The sequence below is a fragment of the Kogia breviceps genome, chromosome 4 (assembly GCF_026419965.1).
Source record: "Kogia breviceps isolate mKogBre1 chromosome 4, mKogBre1 haplotype 1, whole genome shotgun sequence".
Classification (NCBI taxonomy): Eukaryota; Metazoa; Chordata; class Mammalia; order Artiodactyla; family Physeteridae; genus Kogia; species Kogia breviceps.
Window position 1 is genome coordinate 162,938,412 of NC_081313.1, and position 19,071 is coordinate 162,957,482.

The window sequence follows — 19,071 nt, forward strand, 5'->3', positions numbered from 1 at the left end:
TAGGCAATTTTTCATTTTTTTAGATTTGACAAGCAGCAAATAGATAAAGTAGACATCATTAAAATGAAATACTTTTATGCTTCAGAATACACAGTAGAGAAAGTGAAAAAGCAACCCACAGAATGAGAGAAATATTTGCAAATCATATGTCTAGTGACTTGTATCTTAGATATATAAAAAACTTTAAAAATTCAATAAAAAGAAAAATAATCCCATTAAAGAATGAGCAGAGGATCAGAATAGATATTTCTTCAAAGACTGTGTACAAATGACAAGCACATTAAAAGATACTCAACATCAATAGTCACTAGGGAAATGCAAATCAAAAACACAATGAGATATACCACTCCACACCCTCTAGGATTGATACATTAAAAAAAGACAGACAATAATAAATGTTGAGGGTGTAGAGAAATTGGAAGTCTTGTACATTGCTGGCGGGAATCTAAATTGGTGCAATGACCTTAGAAAACAGTCCTCAAAAAGCTAAACATAGAGTTATCATATGTCACAAGTTATCATATACCCAGGATAAATGAAAACACACATGTACCCAAAACTTTTACATAAATGTACAAAACTTGTGCATGTGTGTTCATAGCAACATTATTCATAGTAGCTAAAAAGTGTAAACAGTCCAGATATCTATCAACTGATGGATGGATAAATGTGGTATATCCATTCAATGAAATATTATTCAACAGTAAAAATAAATGAAATACTGATACATATTATAACACAGATGACCTTGACAATATTATGGTAGTGAAAAAACTAATCATAAAAGACTATGTATCATATAATTCCATATAGATATAATGTGTAATAATGAAGGATAACTAGACATAAAGCCTCTGTGTTTTCTTCAGCTTTTTTGTCAGTAACAAGTCTTAGTGTCTTTCAATATCCAGAAGATAATATGCATGATATCTAATAGTGTTACCAAAGGAAAGAGTCATTACCATTTGGGAAATTTCTCTGAATTGTTTATTTTTATTGAAGGCGAGAGGTCTATGATTTGTGGCAAAACATTAAGATTACTGGATGTTAGGTGTAAAGATAACTTCTATGAAGTAAAACGTTGCTAAGTTCAGTCACTGATTTCAGCACAACTATGTAATGAACCCCTGCAATGTATCTAGTGCTATTTTAGGCCAAGGGTTTTTAAAGGTGAACAGGCTTCTATGAAAACAGACAAGTAAACAAATTAATAAAATGCTTGCAGATGGTAATAACTGTTATGAAGAAAACAAAAGAGGGTAATGAGGTAGAGTATCTGGGGGAGAACTAAATGAGGGAAAAGATCTGCAGAATCCAAGGAAAGAGAGCTCCAGGCAAGTGCAAAAGGCAAAGATCGGCAGGTAGAGAGGAATGAGTTTGATGTCACCAGGAGCAGCAGGGAGCCTGTGTCTGTGGTGATTCACACGGAACGGAACGGGAGGAGGTCAGATGAATAGGCAAGACCAAACCATCTGAGGTCTGGTAAGACCACCCGGGAGTCTGGAATTTATTCAGAGTACAATAGCAAGTTGTTGGGGGAAGGGAGTTTAAGGCGGGGAAGTGCCAGGATCAGATAGGATGTTTTTAAATTATATTGACTATGTAGAAGAGTGTAGAGGCAGAGGCCTGTGTAGTTTCTCTTCAGCCCAAGGTCAGTGGTGCCGTGGACGTGGACGTGGACGTGGACGTGGACGGCAGCCGTGGAGATAGTGAAAAGAGCTCAGATCCCAGTTACTTAAGACATTTCTTTTTCTGTTTGATTTTATTTTGTGGGTTGTAAGAATATTGAACATTTTGTTTAGAGTTGAAAAGTGAATTCTGACTGATTATCTGGTCTTGCCAAAAATGAAAGGCACACAAAGGCATCTGTTTCTGGGAAGCTCTAGCCACCTCTACTTCAATTCTTAGGGTGTAATCAATAAACATAACAGAGGCTATTCATTTCACCAGGATGGATTCCAACAAAAGGGCTCTATTCACACTGGTAACAGGCAGACTTCACCCATTCCATCACAGTATGTATTATGACTAGTATCTTCAGTCACCTACCTGCTTTACTGCTTAGTGGTGATGAAATGCTCTGTTGGCATAAGAATGACTATCAGCCGGGCTGTTTACAGTTGTCGTGGCCAAGACATGTCCTTCCAGTAGAGGGTGAGTCCCTGTGTATGATGACAGATCATTCACACGTTTGAAAGATTATGAAATTTAGTGTCTGCTAAAGGTTTGGATTGGGTTTTAAAGGTGTTCTCCCCAAAAAATAGTATTTTCAGTGCAACCTTTAAAATTGGTGTTAATAGGTTTGGTGAATTTTAGGGGACACATGGTACTGGTGACATTTAAACAAAGTGGGTTTTTTTTGAGGCATGGTCATTATCTTTTGCCCAATCTCTTCCATGGTGAGGAGCCATCTACCTTTTCTTGGATTTGAATTCACCAGGCCAGTGGCAGTATGGATACCTACAAGCCCTTATAAATAGTGAACATTCATTCACTTGAGCTTTTTCAGCACCAGAAGGCTGATGTTCTGGGTTTATTTTAGAGCAATTAAATATGATTTATTTCCCATCATTTATTGACTTATTCATCCAGCAAATGATTATTGACTGCTTACTGCTATGTTCTACAATGTGAGGCAGACAAAGCAGGCTAATTAATAATAATAATGGCTGGCATTTGTCAAATAGATACTAAGATCCAGCACTCAGTGCTTCATATGTTTATTTCACTTATTAAAAATACCTGACAATGCAGCTGCTATTGTTATTTACAATTTATGGAGAAGAAAACTGAGGCATAAAGAGTTTTAAAAATAAGCCCACGCTAGTTCATGATGGATCTGGGAAGTGAATTCAGGAACTCTGCCTCAACAGCCCTTGCTTCATTGCTACCATATTCAAACTGCCCAGAGATGGCTAATAACCTGTCCTCAAGAAGTTTGTATGCTGATAGGGGAGAGGCCACTTAAGCAGACAAGGATAGTTCATAGTTAATTCAAATATAAAAGCAGGTAAAACCCAAAAGCTATAGGTATTGAAAGAAAAAAGTTAACTTCTATCCAAAAGCAGTGGTTCTCAACTTTGGCGGAAGGTTGTAATCGCCTGAGGAGTTTAAAAAATATATATTGATGCCTTGGTCCCAGCCCCAGAGATTTTTGGCTTAATCGACTTGGCATGCCCTTAGGCAGCTGGAGTTTTGAACGTTCCCGAGGTGATTCTCACGTGCAGCCAAGTTGAAAGCCCTGGGCTAGAGGGACTAGGGAAGAAGTGAGGAAGGGGAGAGGTTCAGAGTTGATTTGTCAAGAAGTCGCTATTTTAAAAGTCAAGAATGTCAGGGGTGCAAATGGGATTGGAAGGTCGTGCTGTGATATGGAAGAGATCCTCGCTACTCAAATTGTGGTCCTGGGACCAGAAGCACTGGTATCACCGTGGCGTTGGTTAGCAAATGTGGGATCCCAGACTGTCCCAGACCCCATGAATCAGAATCTGCATCCCCAGGTGATTTGTGTACATTATAGTTTGAGAAGTGCCGGCACAGAAGGAAAAAAACGAAGATGGGAAACTACAGAGTATATTTGATGGTTGGCACATGGTACCAAGGGCCAGTGGGTGGTGTAGCGAGTGGAGCACGTGCATTGGCCTGCTTTGATTGATAAAATAAGCAGTTAAAATTTTACTCTCTATGGTTGGGGGTTGAAAAACTTCCAAGCAAAAGTGATGTGTACAGGGACGGTTTAGGATAATAACCTGGTGATAAATTGCAGAACAGATAGGAGAAGGGAAGAGCCACGGGTGTAGAGGTGCTTAGAGAGTCCTCTGTGTGAATTCTCTATTCACAAACACCCAAAGAGTGAAACTCAGACCAGGGTGCAATTCAGTAGGCAAGTTCTTATCTTCAAAACACATTGTTTTACTTTCAGGAATTCTTCTTTTCCAGCAGTCTGACTTTAGAGCTACATTATGTATCTGAATAGAGATAGAGACTGCATGGCAGCCAGTATGTATAAAACAGCTTTGCCGTTTCATCCATAATACACTCCCCCCCCCCAATAGCAGAAGACTAAATAGAGGAACAAGAACAGAATTCTAATGGTATAAGAAAAACATTTCTGTTTTTCCAGCAGCAATATGATAAGTATTGTACTATAAATTTTTTATGTCATCCTGGAACAGGATATTGATAAACTGTTCTGACTGTGAGAGGGGTTACTATGAATTCTTGGGAAATGATATCTTCAGATATTACACCAGCTGAAAATACTTAATCCTGAACCCCTATTGTATGTAATTTTTTAATTTGATAGTTATGACATTCTTTAAGATCAATAGCAATTACAGTGTTTAAGGATCATCATTAAAAGGGCAGCAACCATTTGATGCATGAAAATGAGCTTATTTATAGAATTTTTGATTGGCCAAGTGCTGGGCACATGCACTGACATTATATTCTTTTAATCTAAGAGAAAACTTTTTATGATACAATGTCTAATACATTGTTTCGCACATAATAGTTCATTTGTTAAAGTAGGAAATGCAAAGGTTTGATATGAAAGGATATTGTATAATGAATAGACTTTAGAAATCAACTTTATAAGGATAAAATTTATGTAAAATAAACTGCAGTTGTTTAAAATGTATAGACTTTAAAATTGAAAATAACTGGATACTGAGTAATCAAATGCATTACAAGTATCTTTGAAGTTATCTATTAATAATCAATATAATGTATTACCACAGTGATCACAAGGTAATAACTCTTAGTGTGGTTCATATTTTTCAATTTAAACTTGCAGGTAGAAATTTCCAAAGTTTACCCATGTCTTAAAACTTGATATTGCAATTTGTCTGTGCTGCCACCAGATGATGGTGTTTGCTTTATTCATGATCACTTGATCTCAGCCACTGTTACCCTTATAAAACAGGTGAGGTGAACTGATATCCAAACTATGAACACCCAAATCTTTTTTCATTTGTCCAACACAAAACAAAGAAAAACACTAACAAATTGCTTTTTTGTTGGCAGGCATTCACAATATAAATAAGAATAGGACACGGGCTCAAGCCCTCAAATTATTCAATATCCTAGTAAGGTATTATAGAATACAATTAGTATGATAGAGGAAATTATACAGTAAAAGAATTGTTAAATATAATATAAGAGGTAATAAAGCAGCACAGAGGGGAGAATGCTGAATTCTTCCTAGTGAAATCTGGGACTCTTTCAGAATAATATTTTTCTATTAATCAAAGCTTTGAGGGTTGAATAGTTCACCAAATGTGGAGAAAAAAAGGAGAATATGGATAGGGTAGGAAGCAAGACATGCCATGGCACAGAGCATAATTATTTGTAAAAAGACAGTGAGTCTGTGATCAAAATATGGGGTCCATGGCTGAAGTGGGGAAAGACAGTACCTGAAAGTAGGTTTAAAATAGATGGTCAAGGGCAAGGCATGGCAGTAGGGAACAATTGAAGATGTTTAAGAAAAAGATGTCATGAAAAATCTAAAAGATAAAGAGATTTTAAGAAATAACTTTATGGATGTAATTTTGTCTTATTAGGAAGAAACATAGCTCGTAAGAAGATTCTTGGTGAGGAAACATTCTCAACAAGAATTTTCCAGTAGTCTCTCATTTCCTCTGCTTTTTCCCCTGCTAGATTATCAAATCAACTTGTGCTGCAGTCTCTTACCATTTGCCCTAACATTCAGGGAATGGAGTGACTTGTAGTTCCTTGTTAAAACCTCTCTCTAGCTTCCTCCTCGGGACCTTCTCTGTAGGTGAAATGTAGTTGGGATGTATTTTTGGCCTTCTTTGCCCTCTTCTCCTTTTTCCTTCCAGTGACCATGGCTGTACCCTGGGCTGTTAGAGCTCTTTATATATGTGTGTGTGTGTGTGTGTGTATATATATATATATATATATTTTTTTTTTTTTTTTTTTTTTTTTTTTTTTGGTGGTACGTGGGCCTCTCACTGTTGTGGCCTCTCCCGTTGCGGAGCACAGGCTCCGGACGCGCAGGCTCAGCGGCCGTGGCTCACGGGCCCCGCCACTCCGCGGCACGTGGGATCTTCCCGGACCGGGCACGAACCCGATGCCCTGCATCGGCAGGCGGACTCTCAACTACTGCGCCACCAGGGAAGCCCTAGAGCTCTTTATAAAGGTTTGGAACCCATTTGGGATGAGGTTGCGGGTAGGAATGGGATAATTACTTTCCCTAATCTAAATCCTTTAATGGCTGCTTTGTTTATTGCTTGCCTTTACCTTGAGTGTTGTCTTTTTCTTAAAATAGAAGTGAGGGCAATGTGCCCTATATCTGTTTTGTTCTAAGAATAGTCGGTTTGCTCATATGGGGTGCTAAATGCTGCCTAAGTCTGGGTACCCTGGGATAAGGGCTACTTCTCTGTTTTCCATAGAAACTGCGTTTTGGAGCTGGCTTTTCTCTCCACTAGGCTTGCCAAAAGACCAAAGGCTCACAGTTTGGTCACTGATAATACTAATGCTCTCCGACAATTAGTTGGCAACCTTTCCTATTAGAATATCTTTGAAGTGTTTCAGGTTGGGGCTGGAGGCTAGAATTTGGGCTGGCAGGAAATGATGCAGGCTTTTTCATCTGAGAACCAAAAATACCCTCCCGACTCCTTTTTTCTCAAACTTCATTGCGCTGTGGAAGGCGGTCTGCCCCTCTCAGTCACCTTGCCATCATTACAGGGCACTTCCAAGTGCTTTTGGAAGGTTGGCAGTGAATGTTGTCTCCTTACCTGAGAAGTAAGGTTGCGAAGGTGCAGCGAGTACAGCATTCTTATTGTAACTCACCTTCTCACCGGCTTCTGGGCAGAGCGCTCACCTGCCCTTAATCTGTTACTTCTCTGAGCGTGTTTGTTGACGGCTGGGAACTGTTCAAAGGCTTTAGGGAAGAAAAAAGAAAGAAAAATAGAAAGTTGAATTCCCAGCCATTCAATATCCCCTCCTTGAGCTAGCGCACGGTATTCTGTGCCTCTTAGGATGTCGAGCGTGTGAGGGGACCACAGCAGCAAAGGTTCCTGAAGCCTCTTGAAAGCACGTGTAAGTGAGAGCAGCTTCTGAACTGTTTTGTGCTGCCCCTTAACGGAATTGTACGCTGTAAGGAAGATCTTTCGTGATGTTGCCGCCATACCTCTGTCCCTTCTTGCCCCCTTCCCGGTCCCACCTTGAACAGCTTATTTTAAGCACCATCTTTTCTCCTGGAGGGAGCATACACCACCTCCCATACCACTGCTAACACTTAGGTAGTGTTCCATGCCCTTTTTTTTTTTTTTTTTTTTTTTTTTTGCGATATGCGGGCCTCTCACTGTTGTGGCCTCTCCCGTTGCGGAGCACAGGCTCCGGACGCGCAGGCTCAGCGGCCATGGCTCACGGGCTTAGTTGCTCCGCGGCATGTGGGATCTTCCCGGACCAGGGCACGAACCCGTGTCTCCTGCATCGGCAGGCGGATTCTCAACCACTGCGCCACCAGGGAAGCCCCTCCATGCCCTTTTCATAGAATAACTCATTTTCTACTCACAACAACCCTAATGAAGTGTTAGTCGCCATTTCTTTGATGGAAAAACTGAGGCTTAAAGAGGTGGCATAACTTGCCTGAGATGACTGAGCTGGTGGGAAAAGAGCGTCCGATGTGCTCTGATGCAGTACTCAATCATCTCTCTGTCTTTAGCATCTTTATATCTCACATCTGAAAGGAGCCTTATTAATGGCACAACCATTAATGAGAACCCTGCTGCCAGTAAGACCAGGGAACTGTGTGCATCTGTCTTACTGGAATCTAGTCCCTGTGCTGGATACCTGTTCTCGGAATAAACTTGTCCATTTCAGAGACGATGCGTCTTGTTCATCTCATCAACCTTTTCATTACGGGGGGACACGGCTAAACCAACCGTTTCAGTGACATTACTCTGCTCCACTCACCATTTTTGGTACCTGGAAGCCGTTGCAAATCATAGCATCTATTGATCTTTCTAAAGATGTTCACAGGTATTGGAAACAAATGTGGAGAACTATCGTGCTGCCTGGGAATTTGTTGATATGTCTTTCAACAGGTCAGCCCACATAAGTTTGAGGGGGAGGAAGAAGAGGAGATGGAGGGAGAGAGAATGTTAGAATTACTATTTTTTGTGCAGCACCTACTACAATCTGGCATTGCTAGGTGCTTTCCCCGTATGTCACAGATAATGCTCCCAACAAATCTAGGTGAGAAGTGGGTTTTTTGGACTCCATTTTATCAATATGATGATTGAGGTTCAGAGATGTCAAGTAATAAGGACCAGGGTGACACAGCTAGTAAAGGGCTGAGATCATGTGAAACTATCATCCGAAGCCCTTGCTCTTTCACTCTATTAAGATGTTTTTAAAGAAAGCGTATGACAGTTGCTTTTAGCCAAAGGGAACTTGGAGGTTCGTGACCCAGGACTTCATTCTCACCATGGTGCCATGTCATTTGATGGTAATGAGGATTTTAGGGGCCTCGTCTGTGGGCAGAACGTCAGGTGATGCTTGGAGTATTTAAATATAGATCTTCACTTTGGAAATGAAGCTAAATCACCTTTGCCATGTGAATTAGTTTCACCAATAGGGCATGTTGGCCTCATTTACTTTCTATGTGTTAATTTATTAGTGGGTCATCAGATATTGTAAGGGTAGGATTTTGTTGGAATTTCTGTCTTTCACTGCCTCTCATTTTCCTCTTCTTGCCCTCTCCCCTCTGTCCTTCCTTCTAGAATCGTGGACAAGTGCTGAGGTGTGTCACAAGCTGTTCATGACCTTGGGTGATCCACTTAACCTTTCTAATCCTCAGTTTCTCTGTCTATAAAATGTGTATAACAATAGTACCTCGAACAGTTGTTTTGAGGAGAATATTAATTAACATGTTTATGCAAGGTACTTGAACAATACCTAGACTACAGTAAGCTTAAATTCATCATTGTTACTCCTTAAATAAATAGGTATTAATCCAGACATGGTGCAAGGCAACTGGGACTCTTTGCTGGAGCGCAAATGGAATTTCCCTGGTAGAGGGTATCCCTAGTTTTCATTATGATGCTCCTCTCCATTCTCTTGTATGATTATATTTCAAATATAGTTTAAAAATGGATTTTCAGAGTCTTTTTTTTCTTATTCCCTGCTCTCTGGCATCCCATCTCTTTGTCTCTTTTCTCTCAGAGTACTTGACACCATGCCTCTGTGAGGGTACATAGGCTCAGGGAGCGATCTGGGAGAAAAACAAACCTAGTAATGTGGAAAACCAAGCTACATAGGAAAAATAACAATTATGTAGCCCTCACCAAATGTTTTTCATCTTGAAAGTGCTTTGAAAACATTAACTAATTAATTAATCAAAGAGAATTTCTACCAATCAGTGAAAATGCTCTTTACAATGTATTAAGCCTCTTGAAAGGTATGATTTATTCAGCGATGTTTCTATTTAGTCTTAAGGGAATCATCAGTTTCCTTTTTTGGAGACATTTCAGGAGATTTGGGGAAATCTCTGCACACCCCTCTGATTCTGTGCATCCTACCCAGCATGAGCAAGTAAACACACACCCACACTCACCCCCATACACACAAACACAAAATATTCCTTTATCATGATGCCCCTTGACATTAAATATGGTAAAATATTACATAAGATTCTCTAATCTACTCTGCTTATCAACTTTTTATTGACCTACCAGCAAAGTCAAGACAAAAAATTCCTGTAGAGTGTCGAGTATCAAGGTCACCTCTTACATCCATCTACTTTCCTGTCTCCTCTACTGGCCTGGGAGCCTCTCAAGAGCTGGGACTTTATTGCCATATCCTTAGAGCCTAGCTACTCATAGAAACTCCCCAACATTAGCCCTATTCTCTAGCCTACAAAAAGCCACTTCATCTCTTTGTGACATAGCAGGAGATTAGTAATAATAATCTTATGTTCATTCATTCAACAAATATTGAGCATACGCCATTCATTTATTTATATATTCCTGTAGCATACACTTTATTCAGTGAAAGTCTTTGTGTGACTCATGGTGATGGATTCAAAAATGATCCAGACAGGGTTACTGCATTCAAGAAGTTTGTTGTCCAAGAGGAAAGAGAAGGCAAGAACATGAAAAACTTTAATGAAGAGGAAAATGGTATTCACCTACAGTGAGTTACCTTCAGAAAAAGGGGAGAGGCTTTCTGGCTGGAGCAATCAGGGAAGACTTTTGGAAATAGTTGATGACACCTGAGTAGAATATTTGAAGAGGAACTGGCTTGTAGAAATTGTGAAGGAGGCGATGGTGCACCAGACAAAGCTAAAGTAAGAGGGGAAATCCATGGGCAAAGGAAAGCACGGTTGTATGGGAATCACTGATTTTTGACTAGAGCCTAGGCTGGGGGAGAAGGTTAGGGGACATAATCTAGGAAAGGAGAATTGGTTCTATGTTCTGGAAATGCATGGCATATGCAGCACTCTACTGGGTCAGCCCTGGCAACAGCCATCACTAATCTATCTCGGCACTCAGAAAAATGTATTATAGATCACGGGAATGTGGTATCCAAATCCCTCTTCAGACCTCTCTCCAGGAAGTCACTTTTTTTAAATTGAAATATAGTTGATTTACAATATTGTGTTAGTTTCAGGTGTACAGCAAAGTGATTTGGTTATACATATTATATATGTATATATCTATATACTTTTCTTTTTCATTATAGTTTATTACAAGATAGCGAATATAGTTCTCTGTGCTATACAGTAAATCCCTATTGTTTATCTGTTTTATATATGGTATTGTTCATCTGTTAATCCCATACTCCCAATTTATCCCTCCGCACCCTTCCCATTTGGAAACCATAAGTTTGTTTTCTATGTCTGTGAGTCTGTTTCTGTTTTGTAAATAAGTTCATTCGTATTACTTTTTAGATTCCACATTTAAGATTCCATTATATGCTATCATATAGTATTTCTCTTTCTTTCTCTGACTTACATCACTTAGTATCACATCTAATCAGATGCCCTGAAACACATTTGTTCAGGAGAGGAGAATCGCAAGCCACTCCTGGGCCACACCATGGAGAGCCTTAAGTGATAGGCTGAGGAATCTAGGCTTCGTTTCTCTGGCTTCAAGTGGTAATCAAGTATGGATTCAGAGTCAACACCATTAATATCATTCACTGGACTATAATAATGTAATCCGAAGATATAAAGAATTTCTGTTGAAATGTGGGTGTTTGGAGGCTTACCTGAACATTAAGTCTTTCAAACATTTTATGTAAAATGTAAAATTTAAGTTTTATCTCCTCCTTTATTCTCTGGTTATCAGTTTCTATTGCTTGTTATTATTAAGTTTCTAATGAGAGCTGTTTACCTCTTGTTTTCTAATTCCCTACAGGCTTGTAAATTCAGACCTGTTGTAATACTACATAAAATTAAAATATGGAGGTTCTGAGCAGTTGTTTGAGGAGTTTTCAGAATTTAAATTCAGATACTATTACAACTATGCAAGCTACTCAGACATTATTTCTTTCATGTGACTGATTTTTGGAAAGATGAATGATTATTGTACAAGTTACAATCTCTACCATTAAGTTACAGAGCCAAGACAGTCAGTCATCAGTTATTCTCTTCTATACAAGGTGTAGCCTATGCAAAAATGCAAATACTGGTACATGGGTGAACTACTTGGCACCAAATTAATCTGGCTGGATAGAATCACATTCTGAGGGTCTTTCCTGACCTTTCTCAAAAGCAAAAATCTACTGAATTTTCAAAAGGATGTTTACAGACATTGGAAACAAATATTGAGAAGTGCAGTGATTTTCAAAAGCTCGGGTTGTCTCTGCTTCTAAATTTCCCATTCTTATGAAAGTAAGACTTTTCCAGAATATTCTCTGTAAGGATTCCAGGAAATTGAAGAGAATATCTATTAAGAGTGAATGATCTGGGAAATGGTTGACAACGACAGTGCACTGCTGTTTAAAAGGAAAGGGAATAAAGGCTTGTCAAAGGGGACTCAGAATCCTCTGCTCCAGTGACACTGGGTCCTCCCACCAAGCGCTCGCGCTCTCTCTCTCTCGCTCTCTCTCTCTGTATGTGTATATATATATATCTCAGATTTCTAATTTGCCAAATAAACTAAATAATGCTCCTTTCGAGGGGCTATCTAAACTGCATTTAGTTTCTTAGGAGGATAGAGATATTACTATACTTAAATTATTGTGCACACCAAGGGCAAATTAGCCACTGCCCTCACCACCACCCCTCCCCACATCCAGCTCTATGTGCAAAGGGGTATCAAGAATTCAAGATGGCAGAATGTAGACCTCACCACACAGGTGATGGCATCAGACGGACCTGGATTTGCATCCCAGGTCACTTAACTCACTAGTTGTATAACTTTGCCCTAAATGGTTTACTCTTTCAGAGCCTCTGTACCTGCCTCGGAGAATTACTGTGGCGAATAACTCTCCCAATCTCTGTTAAAGCACTCAACAGTAGAATTATTAGGAGACTCCTCAAAAAGCTTTACAGTTCCTTTCTTGGGGACCACCGCAGAATTGTCACTAACATTTCAGGTTTCCGACACAGCTTTCCTTGAAAGTTGCCCTTTGTGACTTTCTTAACGGGTTATCTTATCATGAGTTAAAGATTCTGCTGCTCTCATGAGAAAAATCAGCAGCCTAACATATACATAGGAAGGTGTTATTGATAATCCCAGAGAGCTTTCTGCCATCTGAGACATTCTCCAGGGAATAAATATATTCTTGGGAAGGAAGGAGGGTTAATATTAACATTTTCTTAGCAACCCCTCACTCACTTTATTCATAGTATTTCAGTATAGGGCAAGTTAATAGCCAGACAGTTGCAGGAGACATATCCACAGTCAAGGGCCAGTATGTATTTATAGCTGGAGGTATATGTCTACAGCTGTGAGCTATGTAAATGCATGGACACAATTTGTGTATGCTTTTTGTGTGCACAGAGAGGACAGAACAGGGAGATGAATACTAGAGATAGGGTAGAACATGCATGGGATTGGAGGTGTTTTTCCGTATCTAAGCATCTCATACTTATAGTATGAATTCTTACAGGCTACGAATTTGCAAAGAGCTACACACCAATATCCCCTTTAGAGGTAATACTCCAAAATGGAAAGGTGTTTAACAAAAGCTTTCTATTCATAGTCAAAGCCTCCCCTTGTCACTGAGCAAGCCCAGCAGTCTGCTAGGAGCAGAACCGTACAAAATGCAATTTTTACTTTCCTGTGGTTTGGAGCCACTGCTGGTGCTGAAAATGAGTGGGGAGGCAGTGAGGCATTGAGTTCAAGGTTAGGCCTGAAAAGGCAGAGGAATGAGACCTAAAAAAAGGTAGAACCCAGAGGAGTGGCGACAGGTGGGAAGGGAGGTGCCAAACGTTCGCTTGCTTCCCTGCAGCATTTCCTCCCAGGGCTACCCAGGTCCCCGTCCCCTTCCCCAGCCAGGAACCTCTGAAAAGCTTGGATACTCTGTCTGCCACTCATGACACTCTGTACCACAAGTCTGTCATGAAAGAGGCCTGGATGTAAAACCTGGCTCTGCATGGTGACACTGGCTGTGACCTGGATCAGGTAACTTTCAGTCTCTGAATCTCAGATTCGTTGTAAGATTTAATGGGAAAGAAAAGCACCAGCAGTGGCTCTTCCTCTTAGTAGACCCAGATATATCCTCAGACCCAATAGCCTGGTTAAGCTGCAGACCCCATAATGACCCCCCAGTCCCGATCTCCCCTGAAACTCTCAAGTCAGACCTAGGTTCAAATCCCAGCTCTGTGGCTTACTCGCCCTAAGACCTTGGGCAAGTTGCTTGATATTGTGTGTGTGTGTGTGTGTGTGTGTGTGTGTCTATGTGTGTGTGTGACAGTGAAAGAGAGAGAGAGACAGCGAGTGAATTTAAAGTTTGCTAGGTACTATTGGATAAAATGGAAAATAAAAATAGATATCTCAGTTTTCCCCTGGAGTTTATAGTTTAGCAGATTTCTTTTTGTTGGCAAGCCTCGGTTTCCTCATCTGTAAAATGGGAATAACAGCATTTAGCCGGAAGAACCGTCGTTAAAGTTAAAATTTTAAAAGTTCTGAGCAAGGTGACTGTCATGTGGTGCGTGCTCAGTAGTGGATTACTGATGTCCTATTGCATGCAGTTTCTACAATATTGAATTATCTCTGTACTCCCCCACGATGCCATCCCCAGAAATCCGTCTGCTGTATTTCCCATGAGCCACTTTTGCATAGTCTGATTGGTTACTGGGTAACATGAGCCAAGCAGCAGAGCCTGAGGGCTAGTCACGTGGACTTAAGCACCAGATGGACCTGTTCGAGTCCTTCTCTGCCACTTATCCAAATGTGTGACCTTGGGAAAGCTACTTAAGCTCTCTTAGCCTCATGTTACTCATCTTTGAAATGAAGGTAAGAACAGTTCCTACCCTAAGAATCATTACTCCTCTCCTATTCTGAGTTGTCCGTGTGTGTGTGTGTGTGTGTGTGTGTGTGTGTGTGTGTGTGTGTGTGTGTGTGTGTGTGTGTGTGTGCGTGCACCCATAGAGAGAGAGTTTAACGTCTACCAGGTATTCTGAGATTAATAATATGGTCTAGAGAGTTGTGTGCATTGGGAAGACTATGCTAACTAAATCACAGCACTAATGGAAAACTGGAAATATGGCAACTTTTAAAAAGAAAAGTGAAATGATGCCTTGAAAGCCTACACTAAGGGGGATTTGACTCAGCCAGAGAGATCACAGTTGGCTTCCCTGAAGAAGTGACACTGGATTAGAAAACTGAAGGACAGATAGGAGTTTGCTAGATGAATAAGGAGGGAAGGACATTCATTCCTAGCAAGCTTTCAGCATCTGCATCACAAGCATATGATTGCCATCTTCTCTGGGATGTGTCTTTGTCATCTTCTGTCAACCTGTAAGTTCCTTGAAGGAAGTAAATGCTTAGTAAATATTTCTTGAAAGAGTGAATGTTAATAGGAAATCAATATGTGTTTGTTGAATGAAATAAAAAGTAACTGCCCTGCCCTCATCTCGTGGCTTTATTCAGGATGCACTTAAGGAAGACACATAATTTAGTAAAAAAAAAAAAAAAAAAAAAAAGGGACATGGACCTTGCAGGCGAACAGACCACGCCCTCCTTATTTTGGCCCTATCACCTTGAGGAAGTCACAGGACATCTCTGTGTCAGTCTCCTCATGTGTAAAATGGGAATAAGGGTAGCTTCTTTACAGTGTTATTTTAAAGGTTATGATGGTAAGTCTGCAGTGCCAAATTAAAAGAGTGACTCAGAGTACACAGTCAAGAGATGAGTGTTGTGAATATTATTTGTATTAGAACATTGGCAAATTACAGGCATGCAGTTTTTCAAAGACTTGCAGATTGCTGAAGACAGGCTAGGTACCGCTTGAAGGCCAGAGGGGTTGACATCCGGACAGCCCGCAGACGTTTGCTTTGCTGGAAATGTCTAGAGTTAATCAATGCACTGCAGTCTCTTTCCAGTGCCTGAGTCAAATTGCAGGTTCAGATTCCCGGATGCATTGGTTACCATTGACTAGCAGCAGTTGGTAAAATATCCTGGGGCCTCAGTTTCCTTCTAGGGTTAATCATATAGTGTTTGCACAAGATAAAAATAAGTTAATTCATGGGCATCTTATAGCACAAAGCCTGCACAGGATAAGTAAGCAATACCTGTTAGCTGTTACTATTTCGACGGCCAGGCCCTGCTGGATTTTCTGTCAACTACTCTGTAACTGAATCAGCCTTTCCTGGTCTGGGAATTGCTTCCTTTTGTAATTCCCTTTACGGAAGGAAGAAAAGCAACTCCCCGCTGAGGTCTGGAAGCCTAGCTTCCCGGGCATCTCACCCTCCTGGGCAGGTTCAGGGCCACTGAGGAGTCTAGGTGAGACAGGTCAGCAGGGGCTAAAAGGCTGTGGAAACTCTGCCTTCCCTCTGGAAACCACGGAGCTCGGCCCTACCTACCCCTCTCTGCGTTCCTAACCCTGGAAGGCGCGATCTGTGGTTGCAGCCGAACAGTGGGCAAGCTCGCAGCCCAAAGCAAGCTCGGGTCATCCGCGGGGCGCTCGGGCTTGCTGTGCTCCCCTGCGTGCAGAGACCCGGCTGCAGCTGCGGTGCCTCGGGTTTCCAAGAGCTGGAACCTCGGTGCGTGCAGCCAGGGAACCGAGCCTCCCCCGGCCAACCCCAGAGCAGAATTGAACTCTGCACCACCCGCGTCTCGCGCACTCGGTGTCTGGTCTTGGAAATGCCTGGTTGGGGGAATCTCTGCAGACAAAGGGGTGCAGGAGCCCCTAGCGCCTCTCCTTCGCTGCCGTGATCCCCTCCCTGGTCCTGTTACCCCGCAGCCACAGCAGCTGCAGCCCCAGCGCCACCACCCAAGCCCCGGCGGCCTCGGCCTGTGCGCGCGCTCGGGGCCGGGGATTGGCTCGGACTCCCCACTCAAGGGCTGCGCAGGCTGGCGGGAGGTGCGCGGCGCTCCGTGTGTCTGTGTGTGTTTGTGTCTGTGTGTGTGCGCGCGCGCGCGTGCGTGTGTGTCTGTGCGGCGCGCGGGCGGGCGCGTGTCTGTGCGCGCGGGGGCTCCAGTGCGGGAGCCGCTGGGTGTGCGTGCGTGTGTTATGGGTTTGATTCCAGAGCAGGTTGCACACTGGTCCTGGGTGGCTCGCAGGCTCAGGTCGTGCTTGGGCGTCCTCCTCCTAATCGTTTCCGAAGTAGCAGCCGCCGCAGCAGCGGCAGCAGGAGCCGCGGCACATCGGCAGCAGCTCAGCGGCACAGCCGGCAGAACTGTGCAGAAGCGAGCACCGTTTGGGGAGTCCGGGGGGCGGGTAAGAGGGAGGAGGGGGAAAGCCTGTCTTGGTCTTTGGGATTATTTTTCCCTTTCTTTCCTTCTCTCTCTTTCTTGAGGGTGTGTGTCACCCCCTCGAAGTGAAGGAATTTTGCTCCAAAGCGAGCTGGGACCGAAGACTCTAGGCTAAGTTATCTCTATGTAGATGGTGTCAGGGAGCGAAGCTACTGACCGAGCCGCTGGTAAATGTTTTTCACTTCTTACTCTTTAATGCTTAAGGCTTTTCCCCCCCTCTTTTCTTTCTTCCTCATTTCCTTTCTGTTGCTCCTTATTCTGGAATCGCTCCTGAATCAGCCTGCAGTCCCCTTTTCTGTCTCTCCTTGCGTTTGTGCAGTTTGCAACTTGTTTCGTGGTTTTCTATGTATTTTTTTCCTCCTTCATCCTCAGATGAATGCTGCAACATTTAAATTCGGCACTTCGGGAGGTCATCATTAGTTGCATGAGTTTCAAGGGGGAGGGGAAAGATTGGTAGAGCAGACTGTTATTTCCCTGCAGAAGGACTGCCGGTTTCTCTCTAATGTTCATCGCAATTATAGGGATTTTTTTTTTTTAAGGATGCATTTTAACGTTGCATTGATGTTTAAGGTTATCGTTCTTCAGGATTACAATGCATTTTGACTCCGTTTTGACAGCATGACAGAAGCCAGTGATTCCACAACTACTGTATGGTACATGCTGGCTAAAATATTCAAAATTAGAGGAAGAATCATTTGCATTCCAAAAGAGAATTTCTTAAAAATGCTGTTTTGCCTCACATTGCTGCAGACTTGCAGGAGGTAATAATAGACACCACTACTCATGTTGCTTGCAAAGATAATAAACATATAAGTGGTTTAGTGCATCACATACTGTCCTGTTCTCCAGTGTTTGAGCTTTTGCTTAAATTTACTTAATAATAAATTTAGGGCTATGGAAAAGGAGGGAGATTGCTGGTATTGTTTTATTTAAAATTGCGAGACGTGTTCAGCAATTTCTAATCCCCAAACCAGCCCTTTCTTAGATCTTACTTGAAGTGGCATCTGGTCAATTGGGGAGGGGGAGGGCAGTTTCTGCCATCCACATGGAACAAAATTATTTTAAATAGCCAGCATAATGCATGCAAATTGAACTCTTAACTCTTTTCTTAAAAATAGAACTGACTCTGTAACTCTTGCTTCCAGGATGTTTTAAATATTATTTAAAAATTAATGTACCACAGTTCTTTCATTTATTTGTATTTGAGTTCTTTGGAGGGTCCTTAGCAGTTAACCATGTTTCGTTTGTTTTGCTCTTTTTCCCCCTAACTTTTCAGTTCCAATTCAGTAGAAACACTGAAGGGTCAGTAAGTAAAGGCAAATCAGCAGTTTAAAAAGAAATCAGTTGATAGTTGTGAAAATTTCTGCTAAGCCATGGGAAAATAAGCCAAAATAACAGCTTAAATGTAGGGAGGGAAGTCGGGGGTAGAATGGATTGCAATTTCAGTATGTGTGTTACCATTCTGAGGAGCTCTGAACTCTAGATTCAGGTGAGGATATCCAGTGCAGGCATACTCTGAGGCATGCACATTTTACAAAGGGAAAATATTGTTATTTAAGGAAGCCTGCTTCTCTGTGGTTGCCACATCAGAGACCAGCAATTACCTAGGTGCAAAGAGTATGTTTGCAATAATACTGCTCAACTGTGTTTTAATGTAAACTTAGCTGATGTTGGAAGAGCAGCATAAAACAGTTTAGGACTTGGAACAAAACAAACTGTAAATTAACTCAAGTCAGACCCTCTTTTCTATAGAAGAAAGCCTACTCCAAGACACCATGCAAATTCACCTGTTCTGGGTTGCCTGTGTTGACAAAAGCTTTTCTTGAAATTGTGGACAGGATTCCTAAGATCTAAAGCTTATTTCTTCTTTTGTAGTCTGCTGATGGTAATAAGACGTTTTATTTAGAATGAAAACTCAGCTTACTCCTGGGTCCCTTGAGATGGCAATATTGCTATTTAAAATATTTTTACGGACCCTTGCCATTTGCCGTTTTGATCAAGTTGGAGGGAAAAACCCAGCTTCCATTCATGTGGATCACAGTTGTCGTTGAAGCATTTGTTTGCCTGGGTACGAAGGAAAAATGAATTCGTATAGTAAATTATGATCCTAAGAACCCAAGTCTTCTAAAGCATGGTTTTCTCATTCTAAGACCAAAACCAGAAAGCAGTATACTCCATG

The 19,071-nt window shown here is 41.6% G+C and overlaps 1 protein-coding gene across 4 annotated transcripts in view; it reads left to right on the top strand.

The window, feature by feature from the left end:
- TENM2 (teneurin transmembrane protein 2) overlaps nucleotides 1-19,071 on the top strand; it is a 3,844,234-nt gene that overhangs the window by 2,501,370 nt on the left and 1,323,793 nt on the right. The window contains exon 1 of one of the 4 annotated variants that reach the window (XM_059063069.2): nucleotides 16,600-17,059. The exons of 1 other annotated variant lie outside the window; for it this stretch is intronic. The gene's annotated coding sequence lies outside the window, so the exon portion shown is untranslated. Of the gene's footprint in view, nucleotides 1-16,599; nucleotides 17,060-19,071 lie in introns of those variants that run through there. 2 more of the 4 variants (XM_067032278.1, XM_067032279.1) reach the window with 2 other exon arrangements.